The 25,124-nt window shown below is 37.1% G+C and overlaps 1 long non-coding RNA gene across 1 annotated transcript in view; it reads right to left on the bottom strand.

Moving 5' to 3' along the window:
- LOC117794049 overlaps positions 1-25,124 on the bottom strand; it is a 42,928-nt gene that overhangs the window by 6,554 nt on the left and 11,250 nt on the right. The window contains exon 3 of the long non-coding RNA XR_004618350.1: positions 12,369-12,410. This is a non-coding gene — a long non-coding RNA (uncharacterized LOC117794049). The remainder of the gene's footprint in view (positions 1-12,368; positions 12,411-25,124) is intronic.

The raw sequence follows: 25,124 nt of genomic DNA, 5'->3' as shown, positions 1-25,124 counted from the left end.
AGGAAAATTTATACAGCTTTATATATATCGTTTTATAAGGAAAAACCTTAAAATATGCTTAAATACCGTAATTTCTAGAATTTCTTACAATTTTGTGAGGTTAGGGTGAAGCATTCTGTAATGCTGATAGAGAGTATAACTGCAATAACTTTTTTTATATTACTATAGATAACTATTTAATATTTTTTTAAAGTATTTTTGCTTACTCCATTTTGTAAGAGTTTAGTTTTAGCACTTTGAGTTTATTTAAAAGAGAAATTTAAATACATATATACTTTTTATACGGAAGGAAAACGGAATTGGAATTATTGTATAAGAATATATGTGAAAAGTCATTGCAAATGCTGAATGATTAAATATGAGTAATAATTTGTTTTATATTTGAATTTTTAATAAGCAAATTTGTAAACTTTTTATTAATTTTCTTTGATTGTATCTTTGTTCATTGGAAGCGCAAACAAATTGCAAAAAAAAATCTCTTCAAGCAGTTGACTTCCTTTCGCTATAACTTCAAGTTTATCTCTATCTCTCTCTCAGTGTATTTTTCACACTAACCCTATCCTTATCTCCGCTTCTGTAGGTTTTCAACACTCGAAACATTCGCGGCACATCGAACATGAACATTGCGCTCTAGGCACACTCATGAGTGTCGTGTGTGAGTGTTGTGCGGCACTCAAAACGGATGTCTGGCCTTACAGCTTTGGTCTTGCCACTCTGTCTCTGTCGCACAGTCGCACTGTCCGTTTGCCTATTTGTCCGTCGCTGTGTCCACTCGATCAACAGCGGAAATGGAGGCCTTTTTATATATTTGCAATTTGTTGTCACAACACGCAAGTGTTTTTAACTGAATGAGTGTGAGTTTCAGCTCACTCTCTCTTTCTATCTTCCCCTCTCTCTCTCTCTCTCTCTTTGTGCCTTTCTTGTTTTTTTTTTCTTTCTCTCACCTTGTGTCTTTATCTACTTTGCTGCAATTATGCAATTTTCAATCATCACAGTTTAAAGATGCGCAACGTGCAACCGTCCCAAGTTGAAGCACCTGCCACAATCATGCAACATGCAGCATGCCCCCCAACCCGATCTGTGCGTGCGTGCGTGTGTGTGTGTGCGTGTCTCTCGGTGAGTCCCAGTTCCCAGTTCCCTAGTTTAGCAATAGAAATGCGATGCAATAATTGCTATCGAACAATGGAGCAACCTCATGATGTCAAGGCGAGGCAACACCTGAGGAGCTGCCACAATTGCCAGCTGCACACAAACAGACACACACACACACAAATCGAATCATTGTGTGTGTGTGTGAGAATATTAAAAGTTATAATTAAAAGCAAGCAAAGCAAAGAATAAAGAATAAAGAAAAAGGAAGCGACCAACACGAAGCGGCCTTCGTCTAATGGCAACAGATTCCAAACTCTGCCACATGCCCCACCCCACCCCACCCACCTCCTCCCTCCTCTACACAGGTGCATGAGTGTGCTACATGTGTGTGTAGCTGAAGCAGCAGTTAAACTTACTTAAATTATAAGAAAAATGCAGTGCAAAACACTTTAAGCAAATTAAATACCATGCAGAGAGGCAGAAATTCCAACAGTTTGCATTGTTGCAAAGGGGGTGGATTGCAAAGGGGCATGTGCCACAAACTAAAAGACATTATAATGACTAGCAAATTGCATTAGCATTGATGTTGTTTGGCAGCCAAGGCTGTGACTTTGCCCACGGCGAAGTGGAAAAAAGCTTGAAAATCCATTTTACAACGTTTTCCGTGTGGAAATTTTCTATAGTCATAAATGTAGTAAATAGCTAAGTAATAGTTTAGACTCTTTAAATTAATTTTGACTTAAGGCTTCGCTGAATATGTTAAATTAGAGTAAAATATAAAATGCATATATTTGAAAGTTTTAATCAAATTGAATTACTTTTAAAATTGGACGAAATAAGTTTAATCACGTTCAAATAGGTTAAACTATAAGTTTGTGCAAGTATTAAAATGATAAATAAAGGGTTTGCATATTTTATGTCTATCATAACTTTATTTAAATGCTTGTTTTGACATTTACATTTAAATGTGTTTCAAATGTTCTGTCAAGGCAATTTCTCTCTGCAATATAATATAATATAAAAAGAATATATTACAATATTTCCTAAAATTTGTTGTTAGCTGAAAAAAAAGATGATTGCCACAAACGGTGGCTTAAACCAGTTGCGAAAGTTGAGTGGCAAAACAGTTTTTGGACATAAGTTGTGCATAAAACAAATGACTTAGAACCCAAACTTGTTTTGTCAAGACAGCAGCAGTAAAGCAAGGTGTGTGTGTTTGTGTGTGTGTGCTATTAAATGCCGTTACTAATTTGTAAAGTTGACACCCACTTAAAATGAGCAGCATACAGAACTAGTTGGGGCATGCAGCTGCTCATGCCCCATGCCATTTCCCCTCTCCCCACTCTCACTGATTCGCGTGATCGGCGTGAATTGCATGCGATATGATTGAAACAGAAACAGAATCAGGCTGACTGCTTGTCAGGGATGTGCCACAGGTGTTGCTAGTTGCAAGTTTGCCAGTTGCAAGTTTGCCAGTTGCAAGTTGCGTCGCGTTGCATTCGTTGCGCATTTAACGTCAAAAAGCCAAACGAAAATGGAACAATATTTAAGCATAAAGTAGCAAGAGCGAAAGATGAAGCAGGGAGATCAGGGGGAGGAGGAGAAGCATGAGAAGCTCGAGAGGCAGGAGATGTTGGAAGTGAAAGGTGGCCAGATTGCTGCCTCGTTTGGTCGCTTGTATTTGGCCAAAGTTTTATGTGTTGCAAATAATGTTTTTTTTTTTTTTTTTTGCCTTAGAACCGGAAATTTATTGCATAACAAGTTGAACGCAGCGATATCCCGATACGAGCTAGAGAAGCTGGAGAAGCTCAAAAGACCGACTCCAACTTCAACTTCAACTCTAATTCTGAGTCGGAGTCTGCAGTTGGACTGCCTCAAGGTTGTTTCAGCAAACACCAGGAAAATAGGCGGACTTGGGCAGTAAAATATATTTGAAAGTGCAGCTTCCCCCCACACTCACCTCTTGCTGGCACTCGCTGCTCTGATGCAGTTGGAAGATATGCATGTGCTGGGCACTAAAGTGGAAACGGGGTGTGGTATTTGCCCACGCCATTAAAAAATAAGTTGAGATTGGAGAGGAGCAAGTTCGCGTACTCTTGGTCTGGCAGGTCACACACTGCGCCACATTTCATAAATTCCTCATGCAAATGCAGCTGTCAGAGAGAGAGAGAGAGAGACAGAGAGTGCGTGATAGAGAGAGAGAGCGAGAGAGACAGCTAGTGGGAGTGGATGCAGCTCAATCGATCGTTCGATGTTTGGAAATTCGATTTCAATCAGCTGTGTGGGTCGCTTTCCTGGAAGCAGACAACTCAGCGGCACGAAGCAGCCAACAACTTCCAATTAGTGATGGGATTTCGGCTAAAAAATATCGATATTGACGTTGGAAAAAATATTCGATAGAATACCATATCCAAATAAAATACAAAATAATCTATCAAAGTAATGAATTGTCTTTCATAATTATAAGCAAATCAAATTGGGAAAATATAGATGGAACCATTTTTAAACATATAAATTTGAGCATATATTCCATAAGCAGAAACAGAAGAAAAAACATTTCTTAACAGTATCCTAATTCGACATGAATTTATTCATTATTTTAAAGATTTAATTGTCTTGTTTATAAATAAATTAAATATAAAATGAAATTTCAGGATAATATTAATCCAAAACAGTGTCAAAAGTTCAGTAATCTTGATATACTTGAAATTGAACTTTTGTTTTCGTGTATCGATAGAATATCGATAACAGCATAACGATACCCATCCCCAATTTCAAACTGAAACTGCTGCAACTCCAATCTGCAGCTCGAGATGCGGAAGTTATGCCAAGGCAAAGCCATTAGCCAGGGAGCTGCAACTTGGACAAAGAACAGGAGTCATTAGAGCGCATTTGAGTCGCGGAATGTGGCGGATAACGATAGCTAGAAGAGCTGCTGGTCAGTTCACAGTGTGGCAATGTGGCAAACCCGACTGTGGCTATATCTATGGCTATGACTGTGGCTGTGGCAAGTGCAGCATTGCATGATTTATGGCAATTATGATGATGATGATGCGGCTTCAATGCGCGTAGAAATTACAATTAACTGCAAAATGTTGACCCTTTATATCTCTCTCACTCGTTTTCTCTTTTTCTCACTCTATCTTACTCCCTCTCTCTGCCTGTCTCTATTTATTTTACTGGGTCTATCTTTTTTTTTTTGAGAAAAGTATTTATAACTCTCATTTGTGTCTCAACTGATTCTAATGGCAAACCCTTTCATTGTTCTATTGCTACAGAGTCTATAAATTGAAAGTGTTTGGATTCGTACAGATTAAATGTGTACTTAAACGAGAAAAGCAAAAGTGTACTAGATAAGAATTTAAGTTCAATATAGAAATAAATATAAAGAAAGGTTAATCAAATGTTATGTATTATAAATTAATTACTTATAATATTACTTGAATTTAATTTATTCAATAATTCTTCTTTCAAAATTGATATGAAAGCAGGGGAATAGAAAGTTTTACATATTTAATTTTAATTACTATTTTTAAAACCATATTTTTTAATTTAATGTATTTATAACTTCTTATTACTTTTTAACGTTTGCTTTTCGTTGACTTTAAATAAATTATTAATTAAAAACTTGAAGCGCTAAATAATAAATGAATAAATGGAAAGTTAAGGAAAGCTTTAATTTTCTAATTACAACCAATTGCATGGAAAGCACTTGAAAGTTTTAAGCCTTTAATGCGACTTATAAAAATCAATTGAAACAGAAGAAAATTGAACTGAGTATTTGAAAGCGGCTAATTGATTGAATTGAAATCATAGACAAGCAAATACATTTTTTTTTCTTACAAATTTTAATTGCATTATGAACGCAGGAAAGTTGTCAACTACAATTGAATTGAGGAGCTGCAATAAATTCAATAAAAAGTTAAGGCCTACTATTAAATGAAAGCAATCAAATTTTCACTAAAATTAAACATATTTAAAGCCTTTAGCTTTTGAAGATTGATAAAAAATATTTGTTTAAAAATCAATTAAAGCATGTATGACAATTGCAAGTGCATTGTTGTTTTATTGATAATAATGAAAGCACTAGCATGCATTATAATTATGTTTATCGAAAGCACATGAAAGCCTTAAGTGTTTGACTGCAATTGCTTTAATTCTAAGCACATTAAAGCTTTAAATGTTGGGCAGTTATTAAAACGTTTTAGTTTTAATCGCGTTCTTAGAAGAGCTTAAAGCTTTGTCGTTCCTCGATGATAGCTTTGAGTGCGACAACATGTAACAAGAAGTATTCATAATTGCGAATACGTGTAAAATGTGAATAACTCAAGATGTTGCTCAAATGAACATGACAACTTGTAGCTCCTACATAAATGCATCTATATATATATAGATATATGTGTATGTGTATGTTATCTTATCAGTTTGTTGGATTGTTGCCTTGTCGTATTTTTAGCCCAGGTATCGCTCATTACAACACGCCTGACACTTTACCAGCTGCAACTGTTGCTGGCGCTACAGCCAGGGAAGGGAAGGGGGCATTTGCCAAGGCAAAAGCAGCTCATTAAAAATTGTGCAATTTAAAGTTGTGCCGGCCTATTTTTAAATGCAAAACTCGCGCTGGCCGCACGACAAGACAATCAGGACATGGAAATAATTGAATGCGCCAGCAACAACAGTTGTTGCTATTTTTCGCATTGTTGTTGTTGTTGTTGCAACAGCAACAGCAAGAGGCATTGCTAAAGATGCCACATGAAGATGACCAATTTGCTTGCTACATGGCAACATGCCACAAACGCGAGGCAGCAACCGGCTCGATAAGCAAATGCGGCCACTTGTGAGTTGCCTCTTCAGTCTGTATGTGTGTGTGTGTGTGTGTGTGTGTGTGTGTGTGTGCTCCTAAGTGGCCCATTGTGGCTCATTTTGCAGTTGCAATTTTAAAAACCAGCATTTAATTAAACCACAGCAGGACATTAACAACATTCTGGGACAGGGGAAATGCTGCAGAGGGAGGGAGGGAGCAGAGTGAAGTGCGGGAAGCTGCCGCACGTGACGTTGCAACTGGCGAACGGAATGGAATGGAATGCTGCATGTTGCATGTTGCTGAATGATTGTGCATGTTTTCTGTTGTGTTTTCGCTGTGTTTGTTGAGAATTATGTTGTGTGTGATTTTTATGCCATTTTACACACACCACACACACACACACACACACACACTTGCATGCCTCACACACACACACACACAGCTTAAACACACACTGACACATACAGACTTTTAAAATACTTGCACAGCAAATACTTTTCATTTAGAGCTTAAATGCGGCACGCAACTGTGAGAGAGATATATATTTAACTAGATGCGACTAGCAGCTACCCTGTAATTGCATTAACAAAAATTGGCAGAATAGTAGTATGCATGCAAGTTTTAAATAGAAATACTATTGGCAGCAGCGAGAATAATAGTAGAAGTAAGAATACAAGTTGAAATAAAAGTAGCCAACAAATTATTTAATGAAGTAGTATTTAAGCAGAAAATAATTTAAAAATTAGAATGTGAAAACAAGCACAAAATAACATTTGTATATTTCATAACATATTTAAGCAATAGAACAGATGAAAACAATAGAAAATAAAAAAATTCCCAAAATTAGCAAGAACTATAGTCATAAGGATAGTAGCAATAATACAATAATATTAGAAATAGTAGCAGAAATATAAGTAGTTTTAAATGGAGCAGAAGCAGCGTTATAGTAGCAAAAATAGTAGTCGTACCAGCAGTAGCTACAGCACGAGTAAATTTAATAGCAAAAGAAAAAGTAGTAGCAATAATAGTAGAAGAAATATACTTTTATTAATAGTAGTTGTAGCAATATTAGTAGTGTCAGCAAATAGTAGTAGTGGTTGTTAAAAAGTAATAGTAGCAGCAAGAGAGTAATTGTAGTAGCTGCCGCACGCAGCGGGTGACCAAAGTTAGTTGTTGAATTATTGTAGTTGTTTTTACAGGGTATCAGCATGAGTGCAACTGGCTGTGCCATGATTGATGGCAACAATGTTGTCATTGGCAATGTGTTTGCTTAAACATTAATAACAACACAGCAGCAGTTGCAGTTGCAGTTGCAGCCGAGAGACAACAAAACGAATGACTTGGGCAACAAACTTGCGCTGATTTGTGCTGTATTTTTTATGTTTTTTAATTTTTTGATCAAAATTTATTGCGTTCAAATGGAAATTGTTGCTGCGTCGGCTTCATTAGGCAGCTATTAGTTGGCTAATGGCCCAGAGATGGGCTATGAAAATGGTCAAAAGAAGATGAACTGAAAATGGAGAGGGAACAGTTTTGATGTTAATGGCAACGACTGCGCCAGTTGCCAACTGAAATGTACCAATTGTTTTTGTTGCTGTTGTTGTTGTTGTGACGGGACCCTAACTGTTCTTTGGGCCATTAGGCAAATCGGCTTAGAAAGCTGGCCAATTTGAAATGCTGAAAAGAAATTACGCGCATTTGTAACAATTATTTGCCATTATTAATAAAATGAAGTCGCAGCTTGTTGCCGCTCTTTCCTCTTTCTACCATTCTCTCTCTCTCTCTCTCTGTCTTTCTCACTGTTGCAAATGTAAGAAAGCTAAAAAAAACCAATATGAAAATTGAATATGCTCGTAATGTGTGCGTAAATTGCGCGAGTGAAATAGGACGATAAACAGGGAGTGAGAGAGAGATGGAGAGTGTGTCAGAGGGAGCTGAGAGAGATTGGCAACAGATGCGGGCTAAAAGTTAACGACAGCGTGAATGAGAGAGAGAGAGAGAGAGAGGGAGAGAGAGAGGTAGAGAGAGGGAGATAGATAGGGAGAAAGAGAGGAAGAGCAAGAGCGGGTGATAGAGATTACGAGTCTGAATGAATGAGTGTTATTTGTTTAAGTTGGCTTTAACAGCTTGCGGCCGTTGCCGTTAGTTGACCTGGTTAACAGTCTGAGATAAGCGTTAGAATACAACAACAACAACAACAAGAACAACAAAACGGAAATCAAGCACACAACAGCAACTACAATAACAGCAACAGCAACAGCAACAACAACAAAAACAACAACTGAAGATCTTTGAGAAATGACTGCATAACTCAAGTTGCCTTCGCCGTCGCCGTCGCCTTCTTAGCCAAGTTAACTTGGCAGACAACAGATCGGCAGCGCGATAGAAACAGTTGTTGTTGTCGCTGTAGTTAAAATTGTTGTTGTTATTGCCGGCCTGCCACCGATTGCCCATCACAATGGGGCACATTGAAATGCTTTTCGATTTGAATTGTGCATTTGCCACAGCATAGAAATTGTTGCCCCTTCATGTTGTTACCTGTCTGTCTGTCTGTCCGTCTGTCCGTCTGTCTGTCTGTCAGTCTGTTTGTTGTTCTTGTTGCATTGACTGGGGCGGCACACAAAGGTCGCCACATAATCCGCAACAGTCATCGCCAAATGCTACGCACGTAGCAGCAGCAACAACAAGAACAACAACAACAGCAACAACAACAGCAACAACAACGGCAACAGTTGCTGCTGCCTAAGAAATAAGTGGACGAACGCGACTTTCAGGGCCTGTCATTAGTCTCAGCATCATCATCATTATTTGCTTCATCATCATCATCATCATCATCATCATCTTCGTTGTGATTTGATCAAGTTGAATGCTAATGCATTTGGCATTTTGTTTGCTAAACGCTCGTGATGTGATGCCGCCGCCTTGTTGCACGTTAATGACGCACAATTCCAAAGGGCAAAATTCCCATTGGAATTTTTGCTTTTGGCTCTAGGAATGACACTTTCCATTTTGTGTCAAAAAAGGCAAAAAAATAATATTTCTTAATTTTTGTAGAATTTTTGTGTATAAGTTGAGTTTTCAGCACTCTTTTTTATTGGATTAATCAGACAAATTTAAATTAGAATTAAAATTTGAATGAATTTAAATCATAACATAAATTTCTGCTAAGAACTGATTTATCCATTTCAGCTTAAGTTGTTTATAAACTTTAAAAGTGCTTGACATTTTTCATCAACTTTTTCAGCTTAGTTTATTTCATTTGGTTTTCACAAAAAAAACTTTTAAGGATTATTAAATACTGAGCTTTTCAAGCTTTCACTTTCCAATATTACAACTTGTGAGCTTTAATATTATTAAAAGATTATCTATTATTTCTTTTAATTTTGACTCTTCTAGATTACAAATTATCGATAAATTGAGCATTAAATAAATCAACTTTTTAAGCTTAGTTAATTTCATTTTTGTTTTCACAAAAAAAACTTTCAAGGATTATTTAATACTGAGCTTTTCAAGCTTTCACTTGCCATATAACAACTTGTGAGCTTTAATATGATTAAGAGTTTATCTATTATTTCTTTTAATTTGGACTCTACTAGATTACAAATTATCGATAAATTGAGCGTTAAATAAATGCGTGTATTGGCCAATTGGCACTTGGCCCAGTTGGTTTTGGGCCCACACGCAGGTGCGTTAGTGGGAAAGTGCGTTGGCTTTCCTCAGCCCTTTCTCTTTTTATTGACAGCATGTGGCAGTGTTGCAGCGATTAGAAGTCGATGTTGCAAAGTGGCAACAACAACAACAACAGAAACAACTACAACAATAAGCTGCAATTGCGGTCACATCACATCGTAAAGTGGGCCAAGTCCCACACACACACACACACAGACAAACATACACACAGACATAGACAGACTGTGCTGTTGATTGTGAAAAGATTTGGTTGCAGCAACTGTTAACGGTCTGTGCCACAGCGGGGCATGCAAATTCTCTTCTCCAAATGCTTGTGGGTCAGACATCAGCTGGCTGACTACGACGAGCACAGATTTTTCATTCTTGTCGTTTTTTCGGCTTCTTTTGGGGCGGGCGGCTCATTTGACGCCATTTGGCTGTGACTGCAGCTTTGGTCTTGGCCGACAAATCAAACCAGTTTCAATGTGCAACACGTTGCACTCTCACGTTCCCCTCGCCCACTCGCTATCTTCCTCTTTCTCTTGTCAGCCTGTCAGTAAATGAGTTTTTGCGGTCAACTGTGGGGGCGATTAAATGCATGCTAGTGATGTGCATGCGTCTATCGATAAATCGAATTAATGTTTTACAGTTTTGAACGATAAGTTGTTTTTAAATAAATGTTTTTTAAACTTCATTTCTGATATCTAACATTTTATGCAGATTTTTGCTTTCATCGATAACTCGTATCGATAACTTTCAATTAGTTAGTTAGTCAGTAATCGAACAAAATAATTAATTGGATATGTATTTGCTTTAAATGCTAAATTTATCTTTAACTTTTACATGCAAAATAATCAATTTTAAGATTATTGTTGCTTTTGAAAATTTTATATTTTGTTTCATTACCATTCTGCAGTTATCGACCATTTTTATTTATGGCTCGAAGAATTAATTATCAATTATTTGGTTAAAATCAATTCTCTATGTTAATGTTGAGCTCTTAATAGTCCAAAATTTCAAATCGATTATTTTCAATTGGAGAAATTGCTTAAAGAAGCTAGCGGCGACAATTAAATGTGATTTCTACGCTTATTTTTACAGCCCAATTGCGGTCATTTAATTTGTTCAGTCAGCTTAACGATTTACTTGGGTCTCTGTACCCCCGTCCCCCCCTCGTTTCCATCGTTCCACCTCTGTTTTGCAGTCTGGCTGTCATTAAAGCCAACTGCTTGTGCTTTGCTCTGATTTTCACATTGACATTTCTTTTAGTTTTCTTTTTATTTTTATTTTTATTTGTTTTAGGTGAATTTGTCGCTTGACTTTATGCTGTTGGTATTCTAAATGTGGAGCACATACATGTGTCTTGCACTATCTCTCTCTCTTTCTATCTCTCTCTCTCTCTCTCTCTCTCTCTCTCTCTCTCTCTCTCTCTCTCTCTCTCTGGGCTGTGACTGTTTGAGTGCGACGTGCACTGTCAAAAGGTTTTCACATTTACTGAAAACTTGGCTTGAGAACTTTTCATTTTCATTTTCATAGGGCCAAGTTGTTGTTGTTGTACGAGTTGTTTGCTTTGTTGTTGTTGCTGTACATTTTTATAATGCGCCTCGTTGTTGGCACGACCTAAGACAATTTCTGGACAGCAACAAGAACAACAACATGAAAAACACACGAAACTAAAGTCTGTAACAATTTTACTTCGATGGCGTCTCATTCACATGCCACTCAGGCTCGATGGCTGGAGGCAGGAGGCAGAAGGCGAGGGGGGGAGTGGCGTTGCCAGTGGCAACAACATTTGCTACGGGATCGTGGCTAAAATTCATTGGCATGCCAACATGTGCTAGGCCGTTGTCATATGTCCAATGCCTCCCCCCGCACCCCCTTCCCACTTCATTTCCCCAAACTCGGTATCTGTTTCTGCCTCTGTCTTTAGTTTTATTTAGCACTTTGGCTGTTGTTGTTGTTGCTGTTGTTGCTGTTGTTGCTCCTTGACAATCGCGACTTTTTCCAGCACATATTCGCGTACATGTTCCAAATGTCGCATTTGCTCAAAGTTCCATCGTCCGTCCGTCAGTCCGTCCGTCAGTCCGTCCGTCCGTTGTTTCGTGCAAACGTGCTCGACATGCACAGAATTCAATAAATAAAATGATTTCGGTGAAAGCGAAGCTTCGTCCATAGAACAAACTTCAGATTCAGCTCCGACAACAGCAGTAACAACAGCAGCAGTCGTGTCGCAGCTAATGGCCAATACCCCTCTCTTTCTACCCTCTACCACCCTCTCTACCCATAAAAGTTTTGCATAGTTTATTATTTTTTTTTTATATATATTTTTTTGCTGTGTTTTTTTACAACGATTTCCCATGTTTTCTCAGCTTTTATGGTCAAAACGCGCCCTGCCAGCAATAAACAACAACAACAAGCTTATCAAAAAATGCCTTATGGTTACACATAATATATACTATTTGTGAATTGTTTAACAATTAAGTGTGGCAGCAACAAATCACAACTGAATGAAAATGAAATGAAAGAATGCCAAAAGTATAATCAATCATTTCACCGTCTCTATTTTTTCCGTTAATACCCTGTACTGATAAAGAAGGGTATTTACTTTTAATGTTATTAAATCAATCAGCTGAGTATCCGTTAAGATCTCAGCATCAGCTACCTAATTAATTTGAAATTGTGAAATTTATAACTTTAGTTACTACTTTTCAGTTTTTAATGCTACTTACAGGGTATCTACTAGTGTACCACACGCTTTTTAAGCTGTTTATAAATATATTTATCATTTTTTTTAGAAACTTACCTTCTGTTGTTGTCTGCTTAAACTTTGCTTTCGTTGTAGAATCTGAAAGTAAAAGCAAAAGTTTTGTTAACAAAATTCCACAGAGAAAAATAAAAACTTGATTTATTTATGGAAAATATAATGTATAAAATTTTAAATAAATTGCGCCATATACATAGATATATGTAGTAAATATATAAAAGTGTCCGATCATTAACGGCAATTGCTGCAAGTAACTCATAAAAAATGGGCAGAAGAAGAAGCAGCAAAAGCAAAGGCTTGCCTGCCACGTTTGTCGCTTAAGTCTTTTGTTTAGTTGTTAAAGTTTTTTAGTGCAGCACCAGTCGTTGTTGTTGCTGCTTGTTGTAGAGTCTTCTTCGGTCTATTTTTTGTTTCTAATAAGCTCATAAAATGAAGAAGAACAGCAAATTGGCGTAATAAAAGCATGAGCATGAAATGGTGGCTAAAAACCCGCATACATCGACAACCCTCCACGATGTTGGCCCAGGGGCTGCCTCGATTACGCTCAGTACTTTGGGTTAACCCAACGCGTATCGCGCGTCGGTGTTTGTGGTAAATTACCGTTACTTAATGACACACGACATACGTACATACGTACATAAAAAGCGGTACGTATTAGAGCAGTTGCTTGCGGGGCGGCCCGCTTCAAACGTGCTGCAGACGCAAGCGCTGAGATAAGCTCTAAACTTGAGGCAACTTGAGGCAGTTGGAAGTGGCAGCTTGTTGCCTGAACAGAATCATAATGGAGCCGAGCTGCCTGTGCGCAGTGAAAGTTAATTGAATTGGGCAGTCAGCTAACACAACTGAGACTGAGACAGAGACTACCATGATGCTACTACCATGGCCAGGAGCTGACATTGATGCTAATGTTGTTGTTGCTGCTGTTGTTGCTGCTGATGTTGCTGCTGTTGCTGCAGCTGCTCTGATCCGTTGATCGGTTCATCTGCTGAGTTGAGTTGGCCCTGGAATGGGATGGGTTGATGTGCTGAACCGATCACTTAATTGGAATCCAGAGCAATAGATACATACAACACTACAGTTGCATGTCAGTGTTGCCAGTTTGACTTCTTTTCAGCTATACTAGATTCTATTTGAAGCCAGAGTTGGAAGAGTCTCGACAAGTTGCAACGTTATAAGCAACTAATTGATATTTTTTAAGGAATGGTATTGAGCTATCAGTAAGAAATATTTATCAATACACAAAGAACATGAAAATGATGGAATTTTAAGTAAAAGATCAGAAATAATGTGCATTAAATATCAAAAGTTGTTCGTTATTATTGAAACTAGACAGTTATTGATAGCTTATATCAAATAAGTAGGTTATTAACAAAAGTTTTCAATCTTATTAAAAAAAAAAAATATTTTATGATTTTTTGATTATATTGAGTAAGTAAAACTTGATAAATATCAACTTAAGCAATTGAAAAAATTGAAATTTAATATAAAAAAAGGAAATTATCGACGTATCGTAATTAATATGTAAATATATTTAAGCGACTTATTTGATTTTGGAAATTAATAACTTTAATGAATTCACAATATTTCGTTTGCGTGAAATTCTGCAATTTAGCTATTTATCGCAGCTGAAACTAGCTAGATTTTGGCAGGCTTTGACACGAGTTGCTCCGTTTGCTGTAGCCTGTGTGTAGTGTCTAATCTAACGGCGACTGGACTTTATAGCAAAAAAAAAAAGAAGTAAATCCGAAAAAACCTAACAATGTTCAACGCATAATCAGCTCGCTCGATCTTGTATCGTAACACAGGCCAAAGCGAGTTTCATGGAAACTTTTTTGATACGAGTATCTCGAACAGAATTGCGTTCGCTTCGCATAAATTGTTAACCCTGCCCTCTGCCAACCGCCTACCGCCTCACCAGTTGCCCTCTAGCGCGCACTTTGCAAGTCTTTATAATAAACAAAAAAAAAAAAAACAAAAACTGGAGGAGAAAAAAAACATAGAAAGAAAAAAAAAAAATTGTTATGCATGGCAATTTTCCATTTTGAGGCCTCTGCCTTGTGTTTTAATGCCATGAATTACATTTGCCGTTTGCCATTTGCCATTTGCCGTTTGCCATTTGCCGTTTACCAGCAGAATCCCAGTCGCAGTTGCAGTCAGAGTTGGTGTCCAAGAAATCATCCTCGGAGCTCAGCTGTGTCCATTGTTGTGGCAGCAACAAAAGCGACTGCTGCTGTTTATCTTCTTGCAACGGTGGGCGGCAGGGCCAGGGCCAGGGCCAAAAGTGAAATATTTTAAACACCAGCTAGGTGTGTATGTGTGTGATGATATCTTAGCTGCCTGCAAACGATTCTTGCCTACACTGATACTAAAAATGTTCTAAAATCAAGATTTTTGTCTCAACTCTACGAGTTTAGGTCTTAAAAATGAGCACATAAAATTCTTCAATTAACAAAACTCGTATTTGTTTTAAGAGCATTTGGCATAGGATCAAGTTCTTATTTTAAGAATAAATGTTCTAACAATTTAAGTCAAAAAAAAATAAATATATATTGGAAATGATTTTTAAATGTATAATTTTTTATTGTTGTTTTGAGTTTAATTTAAATTCTGTTGTTGGTGATTTTATAAATGTTTCTTATTATTATAAATAGATTATATAGATTAATATTCTTAGTATAATTAATATGGTCTTCAAATGGTCTTGGTTTAAAAACAAAATATTTCAGATAAATGTTTTTGATTTAGAAGTTGGTGTATTTTTTCAGTGTAGCTGCCTACCAAGTGGCAAGTTGCCTGGTGTTGCAGTGTCAGTATTGCATTTGTAAACAGAGCGAAACCAGAACACACATGTGTGTGTGTATGTGTGTGTGTGTGTGCCACGCCGTTGCAAGCTGGCCCCATTGGGCGTGGCGTAGATTTGCATAGCTGCTAACGGACCCAACCTTTTTGGCGACCCCAAGAAATATTTGGTTACCTTAACTTTGGAGCCCAACATATGCAAATGCTTGTGCCCAGAATAAAAATGCCCTCAGCTCAAACAGAGGCAAAGACAACGGATATGTATATGGGATATGTGATATGTGATATGGATATGGATATGGTCTATGGTCGTGGCTATTACCATTTATAGCGTTTCGATTCCAGGCGAGTAAATGCGCCACAAGTGAAACTCTTTTGGCTTGGATTATAAATCAAGCCGGCAACTTTGCAACTTTTGCATAAAATGATCTAATTAGCAAGGGCAAACATAACCTGAAATTAGCTTTAATTTATAGTTATGGCATTCAACTCTGTTACTACAGTGGAACCTTTCTAAGCCGAACTAGCCGCGAGTAGCAATTAAGTTTTATTTGCTCTAACTGCAAATAGTTGGAAGTTAGTCGAGTTCGACGAGGTTTGCATGATGAACTTACTTAATGAAGGGGGAAAGAGACAAAAATAAAAAGATACAGAAGAAGCAAGAGAGGGTGAAAAATAAAGAGTAAGAGAACAACTTTTACAATACCAATAACTGTTGAAAATTTCTTAAACTTAAATTGTAGGAGAAGACTTTTAAACTGGCAGTTGTGTTACGCTTTAGAGAAGTTTTTTGTGGAGAAGTTTTTCTGAGAGAAATTCCATTAAATATAAATAATTGTTGCAAAAAGATTCCTTTTAACGTTTGTTATTGAAAATATTCTTTTGGAGTAATTAATTCAAGATAAGTATCCTTGGGAGAACTTTTGTAATAGAAAAGCGGGTTTTGAAAGAGTTGTTCGGAAGACCAATAGAGAAGTTCAATTAGAGAATATTATAATAAAGCAGTTTAATATAAATACAATTATAAAATAAAGTCATTAATGTTTAATACATATTTTTGTTCTCAGTTGGTTTCTTGGTTGGTTTTTAAAAAGGAGCCTTATATGATTGTTTATTTTAGTGATGCACAACAATTTATAGAGAAGTTAGCTGTAAATCAAGACTTTATAATGAAGTTTTTAATTAAACGGGTCGTTATAGAAAAGCTTGTTAAAGGCTGGCTTACTATAAAGAAGTTCTATTTGAAGTTTTTCGTTATTCTTTCCTATATATTTGATTTAAGTTTAAGGAAGCTTAAAAGTTTATTAAAGTAATTTATATAAAGAAATTTGCCTATGGAGTAGCTTGTTATGGATCTTAAATTCATCTTGTTCAACGTCTGAAATGTATCTCGAAATGTATCTCGAAATGTATCTCGCAATGTATCTCGCATTGCATACATCGAGTTCTTTTAACTGCATCCTTTTGCACTAAAAGCAATCAGAAACCTAATCAATTGATAGCTAGACTCATGTACTGTATTCTCCATACACTCGACTCGCTGTAAACTTTAAACTTTGCATTCCTAAGCTGCAAGACCTGCAGTCTTTCCCCTCTTACCCCGTTTTTCTACCACCTGCGGCAAAAGAACAACAGTTGCTCTTGTTAACCTGGGTAAGTAGCCCTTTGGGCTAACACACACACACACACACACATACACACACACACAGAGACACAGACGGAAATGCTTGTAGTTGGTGTCTTGTTGCACATCCTAAACAAAATGAAGACGATGAAGCAGAGGAGCTGGAGGAGCAGGAGGAGCAGGAGGAGGAGCAGGAGGGGAAGGCGGGGAAAAGAGTAGAAAAACATCCTGTTCTGACTGTCAGGAGCAAGAGCAAGTCGACACTGTGCACAGCAAATGGTCGCCATTATCCAAATGGCTGACATGCAACGACATTGATGATGTAGCTCTCAATGCTGCCACAGCTGCCCCACCTCCTTCTGCTCCTCCCGCCTTCATCTGCTCCTGCCACTCGGCTTGTTCTATCTCCTGTTTTGGTCTTGTTGCCTGCAAGTTGTTTTTGGACTGTTCTAATTGCTGTTTGCCTTGTGTTTTAGCTCGTTTCGTTTTGGGATTTGTTGTGCTTGCGTGTGTGTAGTGTGTGTGTGTAGTGTGTGTGTGTGTGTGTCGCTGGGGTGTTTAACTGCGATTTGAGTCACGTTTCATTACTCGTGATGCTAGACAGTAATCACTTGATTTTCCAGCCATTTGCCGGCCTGTTTTTGGTGTTGCAACTGCAACACGAAGGAGTTGCAGTCACGTCTGCTACCACTATACGTAACTGGCCAAAATGGCACACCAGATTGTTAGGGCGTAACAAGCGGGTGTTTGCATGGTAGCAAGGGGGGGGGAGGGGTGAGCGGTTTAAATCTATGGCAAATTCTAATTTGGATTTTCCTTTATGCTTTGATCTCGTGACGCTTGTCATTTGCGTTCCGAAACGAAACGAAACAAAAATAAAAATAAAAAAAAAGAAACAACTGTAATCTTCATTTGCGCCTTTGCAACACGCAGGCAACAGCATGCAGCAAATTGTGGCAACGCCATGATAATCAATTAACCCTGGTCAAATGGCCAGCTGCAGAACGAAGTTGCAACTCCAGCCACATGATGATATCGAGATGATGATGAGAGTTAGTGTTAGACCTGATTGCGGTTAAGTTTTCCATTCCATTTCAATTCTTATTTATTTTCCCATTTTTTCTCTTCTTCTTCTTCCTCTTCTACTTTTTCAATTTCGCAGCGCGGTTAACCTCAAAAAAAAAAGAAAAAAAAAAAGTAGAGGCAGAAAACAAACCATTAACAACATCTAGGGAAATCTAATAATCTATGCCACAACCAGAACGAGAATCACCACAAAATGACTCTGAGACAAAATCTCAACCTCAATCTGACAGCAGACATTGCCACCCATTTGACATGATATCTTATGAAATGCGATAGTTCCTGCTTCTTTCTATCTCCTCTTCGTTCCTCTCTATTTGCTTGTTTCCTTTGCGCTTATAAGGTTGGGTTTATCTATCGGTTATTTGATAGCATTCTCATTATGAACTCTTTTTCTCGCCATGATTCCCTAGAGATTTATGTTAACCTGCGGTTAGTTATCTTAACTTGCAGAACCACAAAGTGCTCTAGAATGTGCAGCACTTTTTAAACTGCTTCTTCTAATGGCAAAACTATTTGAGTACCAAAAAATTGATATATTATATTATAAATTTTATTATTTAGAATTTAAAAATATACAAAGATATTTCCAATGATTTTTTTTTTGTTTCTTTCAGTTATTTCATAGTTTTCTCATTATAAACTCAAGCAATTTAGTTAGTTAGTAAATTTTTTGATTTGTTCTCTATAAGAAAAAGCTTTTCTCTTTCAAACTTGTTAGCATTTTTGTAATGAAATCGAGCAATTAATAGTTCACAGTTCTCTTCAAATATTTTTTAAAATTTCTCATTATTAAGAAAACTTTAATATAATTTCAACTTAGCATAACTTTTCATTCAATTTCCTAAAGTTTAGAAATTGCCTTGCTTAGGTATATTTAGAAATATTATAGTTCTCTTCTTTCTTTCTCTATAGAGAATGTTATTTTCTGTATGAGTATTCTTTGTATTCTTTGTCAAGTTAATATATATAAACAGTAAGTTAGGTCATGAAAGTTAAACCAAGCAGAGGGTAGAATTTCTATATTAATCTATAGTAATCTTAAGTTATCTCACAATGTTTCTAGGGCAAACTAGCGATGGTCACGTGAGCTGTCACGAATACTCTGTCCACACTCACGAATCAAGGCAAACGAGGGAGAAATGTTAATGATAATTATGATTTGAAAATTTCTTTGAATATGCCAACAAGTTAGGCGAAGGGAGGACTGACTGCCACAAGCTGCATCATCTTCATCTGTGGCACGTCCAAAGATTTGTTTTGCTTTGAGATTTTCTTGTGGGTTTTCGGGTATTTTTTCCCTTTGCTTTTTTTTTTTTTGTTGTTATATTTTTTGGGGGAAAGGCAACAACAGCGGACGTTGCTCGGTTAAGTAGGTTAATTTTGACCGGTTTGTGGCTGCCACAAGATGCAATGGCAACGACAACGGCAACGACAACGGCAACGGCAAACGGCATTTGGCTAACAACTGCTGTGGTTGTTGCTGCTGATTGACTTGAGTTGCCTTATTAACCAGCCAGTTTTTATTTCGTCTAATGAAGCAACAACGATAACAACAACAGCTGTTGCTCTCTGTCAGCGCTGCCAGATCTCCGGCTAACGATGCAAATGTCAATGTTGTTGCCACATATCGCTGCCCAACCCCACCACACCCCGTCACACCCCACCCCACAAGCCAAAAGCCACCATGACATTGAATTTTTCTATCGCTGTTCGTTCATCTCGTTAATGCCAAAAACAACAACAACAACTACAGCTGGCAGCTCAGTTAAATTGAATCCTGGCCACCATGGTGACTTCAGTCTAAAGTCGACAGTCTACAGTCTACAGTCTTCTGTCTGGCAATGATAGATGCCATTACATGCCATATAAACTTGGACAGAGTCTGAAAAGTGTTTGCAGTCTATGTATATCAAAGTTCCCCTGAACATATGCAAATGAGACGCAGTTGACGACATGTCCCAGTCCATATTGGTATTTGAAATGTCATTGTGTGTCTGTGTGTGTTTGTGTGTGTGTTTGTGTGTGACAACTCTTGAGTTACACCCAATGCAAATGAAACTTCGCACAGCGCAAGTGGATATCATTGCGTATGATCAATTTCCAATGCGTTTTAAAGTGCCTAAAGTTTTATATTCTTCCAGCTCTATAAATTCTTCTTCTTTTTCATGTTCCTCTTTTATTTAAGTGTAATCAGGAACCGTAAATAATGATCATTTTTTTTTTAAATACACAAATCACTCGATAATTATTATTTTTGGTCAAAAAAAAAAAGCTCAAAAATAATGACTATAAATGATGTCTGTTTTTTTCGCTCAAAATAAAACTCAACAATAGTTCATGGCTTCTGTGTAAAACATGTTCTTGATCCATGATTTAATTCCTTTCATATGATACATCACATGAGATTTTTAAAATAATGTTTTTAATTATTACTTTCCCTGATTGTAATAAATTTATGAAATAGATTAAAGGACTTCATATTATAGATCAATAATTTTCACAAATTTTCAAACAATTCAACTGTATGTGTTTGTAATATAATTCTAATGTAATGTATTGTATGCAATAAAACCATTTATTAGTTACAAAACTTTGAGATACGTTACTATTAAATTCGAAAAACACATTGTCACCTTTCTAGTGGTTTAAATGGAATCTATTGTATTTTCTTCAATTAACAGTTTAGGCATCTAAAGATATTGTCTAGCGAAACAATTATATATTTAATATAATTAATATATATATTAATTCAATAAGCTTATAAATTGTTGTTAAATCACTGTAATAGTCTTAAATATTTGGAATGTATTCTATTTGATTATATTTTTTTTCATTTAATAAATCTATTCTTCTTTTTGCTTCATTTTTTTTTTTTATCGATTTTAAATAATTTAAATGTATTTATACTTAAAAGTATTTATTATATGTAACATAAGTAGTTGCTGTAAAAAAAACTAACGTGTCTATCAATTAATTCTCAAATTTATGTAAATTTCTTTAATTTCCTTTCATTTTCCTTTATTTTCATTTTCGTTTGTTCAATGCGTCAAACAAAAACATGTGATGTTTCTATTTAATTCCTGGTTTCACACTTGTAACACTTTACAGCTCAAAAGTACAAGTGGCTGTCAGTCCCTCTGTCTGTCTGTTGGACAGTTGCCTTTTCTTTTTGATTTATGAACAAGAAATCATCGAATCACTTAATAAGCTGCCTGCCACATTCGACAGCGTTAAGGGGCAGGGTCAGTGTCAGGGTCAGGGTGTGTGGCAGGGCTTAACTATTTGCATTTGTGTGTGTGTGTGTGTGTGTTAGCGCACCTTAAAAGGCCGCCAGGCGAGAGTTGCTCCAAGAGAGATTCAAAAAATTAAAAAAAAAAAATACGACTCAAGTTGAAACTGAAGTTAAAGCTGAGACAAACAAAGGTAACAATGTGAACTGGCCAACCCAGGCATTGCCTTAACTGGCTAAAAGAGAGATAGAAAGAGAGAGAGAGAGAGCGAGGGAGAAGAGAGCTGAACCCAAAAGGCCATTTGGTGTTGTCGCCGTTGCCAGGTTGCCAGGTTGCCAGTTGCGTGTTATCTGTTTGCCTGCCTTTAGCATAAAACATAAATAGCGACTGCATTCAAATGAGTCTGACAAACAAACTAAACCAAAGCAACAGCAACATTCACAACGACAATCACGTTTACAGTCACATCCATATCCACACTCACACTCACACTCACATTGAAAGTCACAACGACAGCCACAACCACAACCACAACCACATTCACGTTCCACGATGAAAAATGCAAATACATGCACAAAAAATGCCAGGGACTCTGAACGACACTCGAAGACTTTGGGTCCCTGAGCAGGTCTCAGCATTTGGTCTTTTTGGTTGCGGCCAAACCGCGTGGGCGCTTCATCTGCCACAAATGGTTGCACAGCATTGCTAAAGTCCGCTAAAATGCCGCACACTCTAAAAAATAATTGAGTCAATTTCGCATGTTAAGTAACTTATAGTCGAGGCAGCTTTTCGTAGACAGTTAAATTGAAATTTAAGAATATAAAACTTGATAATATTAAAGTCAATTTAATTGTTAAACTAGTATAGAAAAAAATATGGCAGCGCTGCGTTTAAGAATTGACAATAAGTATCAACAAGTTTGCTTGCTCGAAAACTGTTGAGTAGTTAACATTTAGTTATAGTAAACTAAATATTAAATGTTTGTTATAAATGATAGCTAAGTGAAAGTTTAATTGTTTGAAAGCACTGGTTAAAGTTAATATAGAAAATTAAGGAATTGGACTTTATTAAATATGATATTTTGACATGTAGATGGAAGAGCAAAGTCAAAGCTCCTAACTTAATAAATTCTTAATGGTAAACTTGTCAGGAAATCTATATATACTATATAATTCAGATAATAGAACATATAAAATGAAAGCTTGCTTAAACTAACGCTTAAAATTTCAGATGGAATACTTTTTTGAAAATTTAATATATTTGGATTAGCAGTTGCATGCTAAGTTCAAAAGATTTGTTGTAGTGTAAAGCAAACCTGAGGCCGTGTTGCATTTTGCAGCTTGTTAAAAGCATACTCAATAATTGCAATTATTTCTCATATTTTATGAGCGCATTTCAATAATGAAGCCAACAGACGTCTGGGCAACTAGAGCCAAGGCTGAAGATGGAAATGGAGTTGGAGTTGGAGATGGAGTTAGAGTTGCAGACGAAGCCGGAGACGGAGATGGAGTCTGGATGGTCACTTGCCCATAGCGGGTGCATTTGGGGCGTTTTTAATGAGGCTTAAACTGCCAGTCAGAACGTCAGGCCGTCAGGCAATGGCCAATGGCTGCCATTGTGGCCAACTGTGGCAACTGTGGCAACTCTGGCAAAACTGTGATCAGACTACGGCAATTTGGTCTTTCATTTATGGCTAAATTGCTAAATTTGGTTGACTTGGTTCGGCGTTTGTTGTTATCGCATCGATTTAGAATCGAACGATCGATTGATCGATGCTTTCAACAGCAACAACAACAACAGCATCGAGTGCTGCTGGCGCAACTTTCTCGCCAATAATGGAATTCTTAGTCAATGTTGGGCCGTTTAACAAGTTGCCGTTTACCGCTTACCGCTTACCTCTAACCGCTTACCCATCGATTTACAGCCGAGGGCTAATGTGCGGCTCTGTCGTTTAATGGCCAGACAAATTTCGCCAATTTCAATTGGCCAATTGCGGCAAAACAGATTGTTCCAGCTACCCTTCCTCCAAAATTGCCACGAAAATGGCCAAATCCTTTCATCGCTTCGTTAATAAACACCGCACTTAACAAACCATTCAACATTCATTAGCTAAGCTAAAACTGTCTATAACTCTTATATCATTTTTCAGTTAAGTTCTTTGCAAATGCAGCTGGCAGGCTTAGCTGGAGGCCAGAAGACACTGAATGACTATATATAATAATGTAAGGAATTTTTTTTTCATCTTAATGACACTTTTAACCTGTACTTTAGCTACTGTTTATATGCTATTTTGTTTTTCATTTGAAATTTATGCTTACATTTAGGAGTGATGTTTATTGGCATATTAAATTGTTGTCTAAAGTGATTTACACTCTGCTTAAGAAATATAAAACTTTTGCTAAAAATGATTGCTTTAATATTTGCAGCTTAACTTATTTATAGATATAAACCTAAAACTCTAGAGCTTTATCAGACATATTCGTCTTATAAACTTTCGAACATGCTATACAAACTTTTGAGATTTTTAACACCACATTTACCATTAACATAATTTAAACACATCGATATATTTTCTAATGAAACTTGGTAGATTGAATTTATTTCCGTTTGAGATAGACAAGTTTCTGAAATCCATTAACAGCACAATTACTTTTAACATAGCATTAACATTGGCAATTAACATTCCAAAAGCTATTAACAGCACGTAGCATTAACATTTTGATGGGTTTCTTTTTTCAAGCTTTAATCTAGCTGAAATTAAGTTTTTTCCTTGAGAGATAAAACTGAGAGACTGAAGTACTTTTTCAATTGTAATTAACATTCTAAAAGTCGTTAACACCACAATTAACTTTAACATAACTTTAACATTGCGATGGATGGTGCAATGGAAGCTATAGCTTGCCTTGCCTGAAATCTCAAATCAAATGCCACTGTAGAGTGTGTGTGTGTGTGTGTGGAGTGTTTGCTTCCTCTGACTTTCAGGACGGACAATAGAAGAGAAGAAGGAAAAAAAATGTGATGACAGACATTTGGACTGATTGACTGATGGGCATTAAGTAGCTGAAATTGCATAACATTCGCGAGCAGGCCTAAAGACACGCTAAGGCTCCAGGAACGGACAACGAGTGCAAGTCGAGTATGAGTACGAGTATGAGTACGAGTACGAGTAAGAGTACGAGTACTTCAAGCAGCCAAATGCTGACATTGACTTTGACTTTGGCTTCGGCATCGTCTTTGTCTTTGTCTTTATCGTTGCTGTTGTTGTTGCGCTTCTTCTATGACTTGGCCTTAGCTTTTGTTTTGGCCATTTGGCTGGCATTGATGGGCTACGTCTGATGTTTAATGCTAATCCCAATGTCTGTCAGTCAGTTGCCAGTTTGCCAGCTTGCCAGCTGCACAGCCAGATAAAGTGGAAGAGAAGCTGTTGCTGCTGCAGGCCAAGTTATTGTTACTGTTACTGTTATGGTTGTTGCTGCTGCTGCTGCTGCTGTTGTTGCAGACGAAGATGAAGTTGGCATTGTTGGCAGCCTGGCAGCCTGGCAGCATCTCCACCTCCAGCGAGTGGCAGTTTCATAAAGTGAGCAAACAAATGACAAGCTGCCTCCTCTGGCATCTTATCTCCTCTACAGTTCTTTCTCTTACTCCTCCTGCTGTTCTGTCTCTTAATTTCGATCAGAATTCGCTCACAGGATGATCTTTAACTTTTCTGCTTTATTTTTCTCTGTTCTTGTGCTTCTGCTGATCTCATTAGCTCTTTGCCTGTGTGACAATTTGTAAGGCAACGCATTGTTGTCAACATTCCACACACATACAAATACACACAGACACATGTGAGTGGTAAGTATATCCGTTACTTTGGTTGTTAGACTCACCGCTGTTGGCCATTTGTTCTTGCTCAAAATTGACCATAAAGTACAACACAAATGTATGTGTATGGCCTTTGGCAATGACCACAACAGCAGCAGCAGCAGCAACAACAGCAACCAGAACAACAACAAGAACAACAATAAGCAAAAGAACATTGCGCCAAGTTCATGAAGCGAATACTTTGTCGTT

The sequence above is a fragment of the Drosophila innubila genome, chromosome X, assembly GCF_004354385.1.
Source record: "Drosophila innubila isolate TH190305 chromosome X, UK_Dinn_1.0, whole genome shotgun sequence".
In the NCBI taxonomy this organism is placed as follows: Eukaryota; Metazoa; Arthropoda; class Insecta; order Diptera; family Drosophilidae; genus Drosophila; species Drosophila innubila.
This window is presented reverse-complemented; position numbering and strand designations above follow the sequence as displayed.